General features: G+C 37.8%; 1 pseudogene; it reads right to left on the bottom strand.

Moving 5' to 3' along the window:
* Positions 1-3137: 3137 nt before the first annotated feature.
* Positions 3138-10733, bottom strand: part of LOC141673877 (protein RADIALIS-like 1) — a 13485-nt pseudogene continuing 5889 nt past the window's right edge.

Below are 10733 nucleotides of genomic sequence, written 5' to 3'. Positions count from 1 at the left end.
CTTTCCTTTGTCACTTTTTCCTTTCTTGCAGTCAGGAGATATGTGGCCTCTTTCACCACAATTGTAGCATTTGACATTTGAGTTGTCTTCTCTGTCAGACTTTCCTCCTTTGCCTTCAGACTTTCTGAACCCTTTCTTATCAGAACTTCCACCTTTCTTGGAAAAATTCCTTTCTTTTCTGAATTTCCTGTAGGCTATCTTTGTGATACCCTTCATCATAAGAGCACACAGTTTTATCATCTCTTCATCAGCATCCATTTCAGGTAAACTTTCAGTTTCTGAATCATCATCATTAGAATATGATGACTCTGAATCAGACTTTATGATGAGAGCCTTTCCTTTGCCCCTCTTTGAGGCAACCACTTTAGGAGATTCCTCCTCAGCTTTAAGAGCAACTGTCCATGAATTTCTTCCATGCCTCTTGCTCCTTTGATCCATCTCAAGTTCATGAGTCTTGAGCATACCATAATTTTCATCAAGAGTAGTTTTAGTAAGGTCATAGTTGTCTCTTATGGTAGTTGACTTCAAATCCCAATTTTCAGGAAGAGCTAAAAGGAATTTAAGATTTGAATCTTCAAGATCATACTCCTTGTCCACCAGTGATAGATCATTCAAGAGTTTGGCAAACCTGTCATATAAATCAGTTAATGACTCATCAGCTTTTGAGTCAAAGTGCTCATACTTTTGAGTGAGTATAGTCCTCCTGTTCTTTTTGATTGCATCAGTTCCCTGGAATCTTGTCTCCAAAGCATCCCATATGTCCTTTGCAGTCTTGCAATTAATTACCCTTTTTGACATGACATTATCAATGGAACTATGCAGCAAATGCCTTACCCTTGCATCCTTGGCAATAGATGAGATGTCTTCAGCTGTGTAATCACCTTTCTCCTTTGGTATGGACTTTTCTGGTTGATCTGCAACTACAACAGAGAGCTTGGTAGGCTTATATGGTCCTTCATTAATCCTATCAAGGTATTCTAGATCTGTAGCTTCCAGAAACATAACCATCTTCACATTCCATATGGGATACTCAGAAGGTCTTCGTATGGGAACCTTAATAGTCTCATATCGACTGTGGGTTTGAGTGTTTTGAGTTTCTTGAGTTTTAGTGGGCTTAGTTGGGGTTTGTGCTTCTTCAGACATGATTGTTTGGATCTTTACTGTGACGGACCCACAATACTAACTAGCAGAAATATGCATAATATATATTAAATAGTAAGAACTACAAAAGATAGAATATTAGAGCTACAACCCTTAACCACAATCCCCGAATTTGCAGGAATGAGTTTTAACAACATCTATCATCTTAATTATCATATACCAAAAGTATCTAAAGCCAAATTACTACACAAGTTTTAAAACCAAGGTTTATAATCCTTAGGGAACTACTAGTTCCCTACCTGCTCCAACATCTGACAGTAGGCATACCCCGAGTCCCCAGAAGTCTTACGCGCGGTTTGCTTGAGACGAACCATCTTCGGGTTTCACTGAAGGGATAACATCAATAACAATATTAATGAGCAAAACGCTCAGCAAGTGAATAATAGGGTACAACAGTTCATCATATAACACAACTTCAGAACTCTGAACAACATCCTTGATGTTCATGTTGAATGTCCAGGCCTGAGCAGGATAGGAGGGAGGAAACACTGAAGTTGCAGATTCAGAAGGTTGATTTGAAGGAAGTTGAAGAATTGGGAAAGAAGATGTCATTGCTTGATTGAAAGGAGCGGCCGCCAATTGTATCAACTTGTTGTTTCTGGGGGCCTTGCAATCCCTCGACATGTGACCAGTCTTTCCACACTTAAATCATGTAACAGAAGGCTTCGGGTTTCGACACTCATTCGCATAATGACCTCTTGTATTGCACTTGTAACAGACGATGTCAGCCTTATTGCAGTTACCCATATGTCTCTTGTTACAGAATTTACACTCTGGATTTGTTGCTTGCTGGAATCTCTGCCCTTAAATCCTATTCCTCTGACTCTAATTATCACCTTTCTTAAAGCTTCGGGGTGCTCCTTGGTTCTGGAATCCAAACTTCTTGAAATTCTTTCCACTTTGGCTTCCTTGAGCCGATCCTTCTCCACTACTTCTAAACTTTTTTTTCTTACTCTCTTTCTCCTTAGAGTTTTGGTCACTTTCTCCTTCGATCACCATCGCCTTTTGGACCACTTCAACATATGTGGCCAATTCGAAAGCAGCCACTCTGCTTCGTAGTCAAGGCTTTAATCCTTGTTGAAATCTCTTCGCTCTCTTCTCATCCGTGTCCACGTAATCTGCAACAAACCTAGCTAATTCGGTGAATTTCTTCTCGTACTCTCCCACAGTCATTCCTTCTTGCTTCAATTCAAAGAACTTCAATTTCATTTGAGTCTACATATACCTCTGGAAATACTTGTCTAAGAAAATCTTCTTGAATCTATCCCAAGAAATAACTTCTTCCTCTTCTAGAGCACGGGCTGACTCCCACCAATAGTTCCCTTCACCTTTCAGAAAATAAGACGCATAATTGACCTTCATTTCTTCCCTAACAACAGCTAGCATGAAAGCTTTCTCCATCTCTTTAAGCTAAGATTGAGCTTCTACAGGGTCTTGAGTTCCATAAAAATTTTGTGGTTTCACAGCTTGGAACAATTTGAAAGTTGTAGGGGTTGGTGGTGGTAGAGGTGGTTGTTGAAGTTGTTGCTGGAGAAGTTGTTGTTGTTGAGCAAGGGTAACAGATTGTTGGTGAAGTATTTGCATAAGTTGAGCCAAGTTGGGTGGTGGATCTTCATGATCCCTGGTGTTGGTGTGCATAGACAAGTTATCGCAAGGGTAAATATTAAGCACTGAGATTTTTTTCAAAAGACATCTTAAGAAAAGATTAGACATGATCAAGTTTTAAGGAGGTCAACATAATTTAATCAACATTTTTTTATCTAAGCAAGTATATAACATGGTAATGAGATGGCAATATAATAGAGATAACTAAAGTGCGAATTTAACATTAGTTCGAATGGAAAGTGCGAAATAGAGTACAAACAGGATATAAAGTGCAAATAAAGTCTTCCCGAAACAATCCGGGTACAAGGTACAAATGGAAATCAAGGTACTAATCAACAACAATGCTGGGGATAGGTAGACTATATAATAGTCTAAGAGGATGGTGGTGGGGGAACAGGGGCACGGAGATGACTAATAACTCGGCGGAGCTCGTCAGCAATGGCAGTAAGAGCAATCTGACTCTCTCTCTCACGGTGTGGAATCATCAATGCCAATCGGTCCTTAGCCATCTGGATGATCTCCTCAAGTCTGGCTATCAGTCGGGGTCGGTTGGGCTCGTCATCAAAGTTCTCGCGGTACAACTGGTCCACCCACGCTGTAGATTCACGTTCTCGCCTTCCAGTCGATCAACCACAATTACCATCTGCTCGTACAGGGATAATGGCACAATAGAAGGGAATCCGGGAGTCGATAAGGATGATGTCTGACAATCAATTATATATACGCGGTTATAAATAAAAGGGTCAGAAAACCTATAGATTCTAACGCCCCAAAAACCCAAATGATCTAAGTTCATCCTATTCTCTAAATTCCTATCTTATATTCGTTTATCCTATGTTGTTCAGTGACTCAAACCTGTGGCTCTGATACCAAAACTGTGATGGACCCACAATACTAACTAGCAGAAATATGCATATATAGATTAAACAGTAAGAACTACAAAAGATAGAATATTAGAGCTACAACCCTTAACCACAATCCCCGAATCCACAGGAATGAGTTTTAACAACATATAACATCTTAATTATCACAGACCAAAAGTATCTAAAGCCAAATTACTACACAAGTTTTAAACCCAAGGTTTACAATCCTTAGGGAACTACTAGTTCCCTACCTGCTCCAACATCTGACGGTAGGCATACCCCGAGTCCCCAGAAGTCTTACGCGCGGTATGCTTGAGACGAACCATCTTCGGGTTTCACTGAAGGGATAATATCAATAACAATATTAATGAGCAAAACGCTCAGCAAGTGAATAATAGGGTACAACAGTTCATCATATGCTTCAATAAAACAATAATAGAAAGTAAATCAACAATATGAAATTTCAAGTAAAAGTTCAAGATTTTAATAAGTGAATGTAATTAAAATCACACAGCGCTATGAGCAATGGGGGGTGATCAGCCCACATCAGAGCTCTGAACCACATAACAAGTGATTCACTACTATTGAGGATCCTCGGCACACATTGGCCATATAAAACCATCAGGCTCCCCGCTACTGAGGTTTTAAAACTATTGTTGGGTTCCGAAGGCATAAAACGCAGCGGATAAACGTAAATAAAATAAAAAATTTCGAAACCCAAAAACAGGATCCATGTATAATTATGGGCAGATTATGGAGATAACGAATCATACCTTTCAAGAGCTTAACTTTCACGAACTCAACGGAGATCCTAGCTATCACGCTTTGTGTCTACCTCTCGGAGAAACACCTCTATGGTATCCACACGAGCACCTTCAAGAACGTCTCATGAACTTGACTACGGAATGGATGTACTAGCCTCTTTCTTGACGATCTGAATTGCCTCTGCCTCTCTTTGCTGCTAGGGGTTTCTAAAAAACATACAAGCCTTTTTAACCTATCATTATGTATTTATAATGGCTGATTAAAAAGGCCCATAACAGCAAAGCCCAACCCTAGTAGGTATTGGATTAAATAATAAAAACAAATTTCTATTATTTAATTAATAACTAAGTCATACTTAATTATTATGGGCAAAAACATTCCTTTTAATTCGAATTTATATTATCTCAATTAAGTCTTACTTAATTATAATAAAATTCAAATAATCATCAATTAATTTAAATCCATAATTTAAATTAACTATTCCATTAAGTGCTCTATTTGTGCGACCCTATAGGCTATTATTTAATTGGAAATAATTTTATTCTCTAATAAAATTATAAACAATGAGCGGTATCTAGTAATACATCATTGTTACCCAATTAAACAATAATTAAATCGCGATTAGATAAAACCTTTTATGATTAATGTTTTTCATGTAATATAATCCCTTTAACCATACATATTATAGATTAAACTCGAGGCATGTATTTAGTCATCCTCTTCAACATTTAATCCGGGTTTACTTGATCCATGAGTAGATTATCAAGACAAATCATTATTTGAGCATGGCCATGCTTTTATAATCTCACTCAATCAAGAGGCCAATAATATCTCTCCTAATTATAGGAGGGTTAAATCCTTTATCTATCATTCATATTTCTCATACGACTCATGATATACCCGATGTCCACTTTTATCATCACTCGATCAAAAGTAACTTTTAATGTAGTCAGAGTATATTAATCCTTGTATAGAAATATAATGATTTCAAGTCAAAGGATCGTTACACCATTATCACTGTGAGTCTTTCTTATGACTTTATTAAACATGAAGAATCTCACCGTGGGTCTGTCCAGTACCATGTACTCTCACATGTACCTATGTATTGACTTTAGTATCCCCATACTTATAACCAATGAGATGTGGTTATCTTTTCAAACAACATACTAGTCTATCTATGTATTATTATTGTCCTATATAATAATACTCGACTAGAGACCTTTAAGAATATGATATATTATATAATCTCAAGTTCAAGTCATGTACTTAAACTATACAATTTCTATCATGATTCTAAGGACATTTATTATGCTAACAAAATATCGCAGTAATTAAGGTCATAATAAATACATTTATTGAATGATCAACTGACATAAAGATTTAAAAGAATAATGTATTGCCTCTAGGGCACCTACACTAACAATCTCCCACTTGCACTAGAGCCAATCACCCATATATCTAATACCAATGGAACTAGTGTGACCATCGTGCTTCTGCTGCGACAAGCCTTTGGTCAGTTGGTCTGCAATGTTATCATTTGTGTGCACTTTACATATGTGTATATCACCCCTTTCATTAATCTCTCGAATAAGGTGAAATCTCCTGAGTATATGTTTAGCCTAGGAGTGTGATCTAGGTTCTTTAGCCTGTGCAATGGCTCCATTATTATCGCAGTATAGATCAATGAGATCTGCGATCGATGGAACCACTCCCAAATCAGAAATGAACTTTCGAATCCAAACGGCCTCCTTAGCTGCTTCACAAGCTGCAATGTACTCAGCCTCCATTGTAGAATCAGCTACTGTTTCTTGCTTTGAACTCTTCCAGCTTACAGCACCTCCGTTTAGACAAAACACAAAACCAGACTGTGATACAGTATCATCTCTATCTGTTTGGAAACTTGCATCGGTGTAACCTTTTACAACGAGTTTCTCTTCTCCTCCATACACCAAGAATGAATCTTTAGTTCTTTTCAGGTACTTAAGAATATTCTTAACTGCCGTCCAGTGACCTTCACCCGGATTAGACTGGTATCTGCTCGTCATGCTCAAAGCATACGAGACATCTGGGCGAGTACATACCATTGCATACATGATAGATCCAATTGCTGAAACATATGGAACTTTATTCATGTGGTCCTTCTCATCCAATGATTTCGGACACTGGTCTTTAGAGATCGTTATCCCTTGAGACACGGGGACATATCCCCTTTTTGCATTTTGCATTCCAAAACGATGCAAAACCTTATCAATGTATGTGCTCTGACTTAGACCGATCATCCTTCTAGATCTTTCTCTATAGATCCTCATTCCTAGAATGTAGGATGCCTCTCCTAAGTCTTTAATGGAGAAATTGCTCCCTAACCAAGTCTTAACAGCCTTTAGAGAAGGTATGTCATTCCCCATTAGTAGTATATCATCAACATATAGTACTATGAATGCCACATAGCTCCCACTAACCTTCTTGTAAATACACGGTTCATCTTCATTTTGAACAAAGCCATACTCTGTGACTATTTCATCAAAACGGATATTCCATCTCCTAGAGGATTGCTTCAATCCATAAATGGATCGACGCAATTTACATACCTTGCCAGCATTCCTTGGATCGACAAAACCCTCAGGTTGTGTCATGTACGCATCCTCTTCAAGGCTTCCATTAAGGAAGGTTGTTTTGACATCCATTTGCCAGATTTTATAATCATGGAATGCTGCAATGGTTGGTAAAATCCTTATAGACTTGACCATAGCCACTGGTGAGAAAGTTTCATCATAGTCAATACCATGAATTTGTTTGAAATCTTTTGCAACCAGCCTAGCTTTATAGGTCTGAACATTTCCATCCATGCCCTTTTTCTTCTTAAAAACCCATTCGCACCCTATGGGTTTTACCCCTTCAGGTGGATCAACCAAAGTCCATACTTGGTTTTCGTACATGGAATCTATCTCGGATTTCATGGCTTCAAGCCATCTCTTAAAGTCTGGACTGTTCATAGCATCTTGGTATGTGAGAGGCTCATCTTTATCTATGAGCATCAAATCACCATACTGAGTCATGAGAAATCCATATCTCTCTGGCTCATGGCGAAATCTACCAAATCTACGAACAACCTGTGTTTGTTGAGCATTATCATTATTCTGCTCTTGTTCCACTTCAGGTTCAATGCTATTTTGCGGTTCTCGATCTTCATCGAGATCTATAGTTCTCCCACTGTTTCTTTTGGAAACTAAATCTCTTTCCATGAAGACAACATCTCGAGCAATAAACACTTTCTGCTCAGAAGGATTATAAAAATAATACGCCTTTGTTTCATTAGGGTATCCTACAAAAATGCACTCTTCGGATTTAGGTCCAAGCTTGTCAGATTCTTGACGTTTCACAAACGCCTTACATCCCCAAACTTTCATAAAGTTCATGTCTGACCATTTCTCCTTCCATATCTCATATGGAGTCTTTTGAACCTTCTTAGTAGGAACACGGTTAAGTGTGAAAGTCGTTGTTTCTAGAGCGTAACCCCAAAAACTAATTGGAAGATCTGCATGACTCATCATCGATCGCACCATGTCCAACAAGGTGCGATTTATCCTCTCTGAAATTCCATTCCATTGAGGTGTTCTTGGCGGAGTGAGTTGTGATACAATACCACACTCTTTCAAATACTCTCTAAATTCGGTGCTTAAGTATTCACCCCCACGATCGGATCGTAAGATCTTAATACTTGCATCTCCGCCAATTTGCTTCTCTACTTCAACCTTGTATTCTTTAAATTTTTCAAAAGAATCGGATTTGTTCTTCATAAGATATACATATCCATATCTACTGAAATCATCAGTAAATGTTATAAAGTAGTAGTAGCCTCCTCTAGCCATTACACGCATTGGGCCACATACATCAGTATGTATTAGCTCCAGACGTTTAGTGGCCCTTTGACCCTTACCAGTGAAAGGGGTTTTAGTCATCTTACCAAGCAAACAAGATTCGCATTCTTGGTATGATTCAAAATCAAACTTATCCAAGTATCCATCCTTATGTAATTTGGATATGCGTTTCTCATTTATGTGGCCTAGACGACAATGCCAGAGGTATGTTTGATTTGAGTCATTCATTTTAAGTCATTTGTTTTCTATATTACAGACAGGGTTATCTAAATCAAGAACATATAAACCATTAAATAAACGCACAACACCATAGGTTAAATCATTCAAAGCAAAAGAGCAACTGTTGTTCTTTATTGTAAACGAAAACCTTTCTTGTCCAAAAAAGAAACAGAAATAATGTTTCTGTGAATCGCAGGCACGTAAAAACAATCTTCTAGTTCTAAAACAAGCCCAGAGGGCATAGATAAATAATAAGTCCCTACAGCTAAAGCAGCAACTTTTGCTCCATTGCCTACTCTTAGGTCCACTTCTCCCTTAGCCAAAGTTCTACTTCTCTGCAGGCCCTGCACATTTATACAAATGTGAGAAGCACATCCGGTATCAAATACCCAAGATGTAGAAATAGACAAATTAACTTCTATAACATAAATACCTGATCCAGAAATCTGAACTGCTTTCTTTTTCTTCAGATCCTCCAAGTAAATTTGACAGTTTCTCTTCCAGTGACCATCTTTCTTACAGTAGTGACATTCACCCTTGGCCACACCACCTTTAGGATTTAAAGCCTGTTTGGGACCTGACTTTGGCTTGGGTGTAGAATCAGATCCAATCTTCTTCTTACCCTTCCATTTGCCCTTCCCTTTGGCCTTACCTTTATTTCCCACCATCAGTATGTGAGCAGGTTCAGCTGTCTTCATGTTGGTCTCATATGTTCTCAACATATGCAACAATTCAGTAAGTGTTTTGTCAAATTCATTCATATTGTAGTTCACAACAAACTGAGTGAATTTTTTGTTCAAAGAATTCATGATTAGGTCAATACCAGTTTCCAGACCAATTGGGAAACCCAAAGTTTCAAGGTACTCAATGTAACCAATCATCTTCAGAACATGTGGGCCAACTGGTTCACTCGCCCCTTGTTTGCAATTAAAAAGTGACTTACTCGTGTTGAACCTTTCTTGACGAGTTTGGCTTGCAAACATGCTTTGCAAGTGCTCATTGATAGTATATGCATCCATATGCACATGCTGTCTTTGAAGCTCAGCACTCATAGTTGCCAACATAAGACATGCAACATCATTTGCATCATTCTCATCCCTTGTGCGTGCTGCTCGTTCATCAGCAGTAGCACCCTCAGGAAGGGGGCCTGGAGGAGGAATATCAATGACATGAAGCTTGCGCTCCTGCCTGAGGATAATCCTCAAATTCCTCTGCCAGTCTAGGAAGTTGTTTCCTCCTGTCAGCTTGTCCTTCTCAAGGACTGAATGTACGGATAGTGTGTTTGTGTTGTTTGCCATTACTTAGTATCTACAATAATAAAAGCGCAAAATAAACATTAGATTGTCTGAGTTAAAATTTTATGTTCATATGATTATGATATATTCATAATATATCTCCCACTATTTTTTTATCAAATTAATAGCCCTAACTATTAATTCGGAAAGTATATCCCATAAATCTTTCTAGTGAGCCAAGATCCATATTTCGTCATGTTCTAAGTCAACCACTGGTATCCTTAAAACATGATTATTTAGGTAGACAACAGTTGTCAATTATATCATATATAATTCTTGGATAATTTGGTGAACAACAATTGATCTTATCTATCTAATAGATTTTTAACCAAACTCTATGCTTCTAAGTTCATAATAGTTGAATATAACCGTTTATATTCACCTTATTATGATGACTCAGTTAAGTTAGACCCAATGATAAACGTCCGAATATAACCGTTTATATTCGTCGCATTTCACCACGATCGATAGGAGTCCCCTGCCACTGACAACCCTTCCCCTTATCGATCTAGGATTTAATGAGTGTTCATTCATTGGAAAGCATCTGATTAAAACTTAATATTTTACTTAGGGATTTTTAATTTAGAACGATCATGATCCCATCATAAAGAGATTCCCAATTTTTCCTTGAATAAAATACTTCAAATAAATAATCGTCAATGGTTTGATTTCCAGGTAGTGGAGGAGTCATATCGGTCTCGCTTAAAACCCACAGCCTTACAAGTTCTATGAACCCGTTGTTGACAAAATCGCCCCATGTCAGAAATAAAGAAAATTCATATTTTATTCCTGTTTCATAAACACGAGAATCTCATGATCGTTTGTTAATTTTAAATCTTGAGTCGTTACATATTTTATCTTGTTTAAAGACATGGTATGGGTGATGTATCTAATACATGCATCATTAATCTAATTAAAACATGCATTTTCTACTCTACACATACTAT

Source organism: Apium graveolens, chromosome 7, assembly GCF_009905375.1.
Source record: "Apium graveolens cultivar Ventura chromosome 7, ASM990537v1, whole genome shotgun sequence".
NCBI classification, from domain to species: domain Eukaryota; kingdom Viridiplantae; phylum Streptophyta; class Magnoliopsida; order Apiales; family Apiaceae; genus Apium; species Apium graveolens.
The sequence above is the reverse complement of the archived record's forward strand: the minus strand, read 5'-3'. Positions and strand labels throughout refer to the sequence as shown.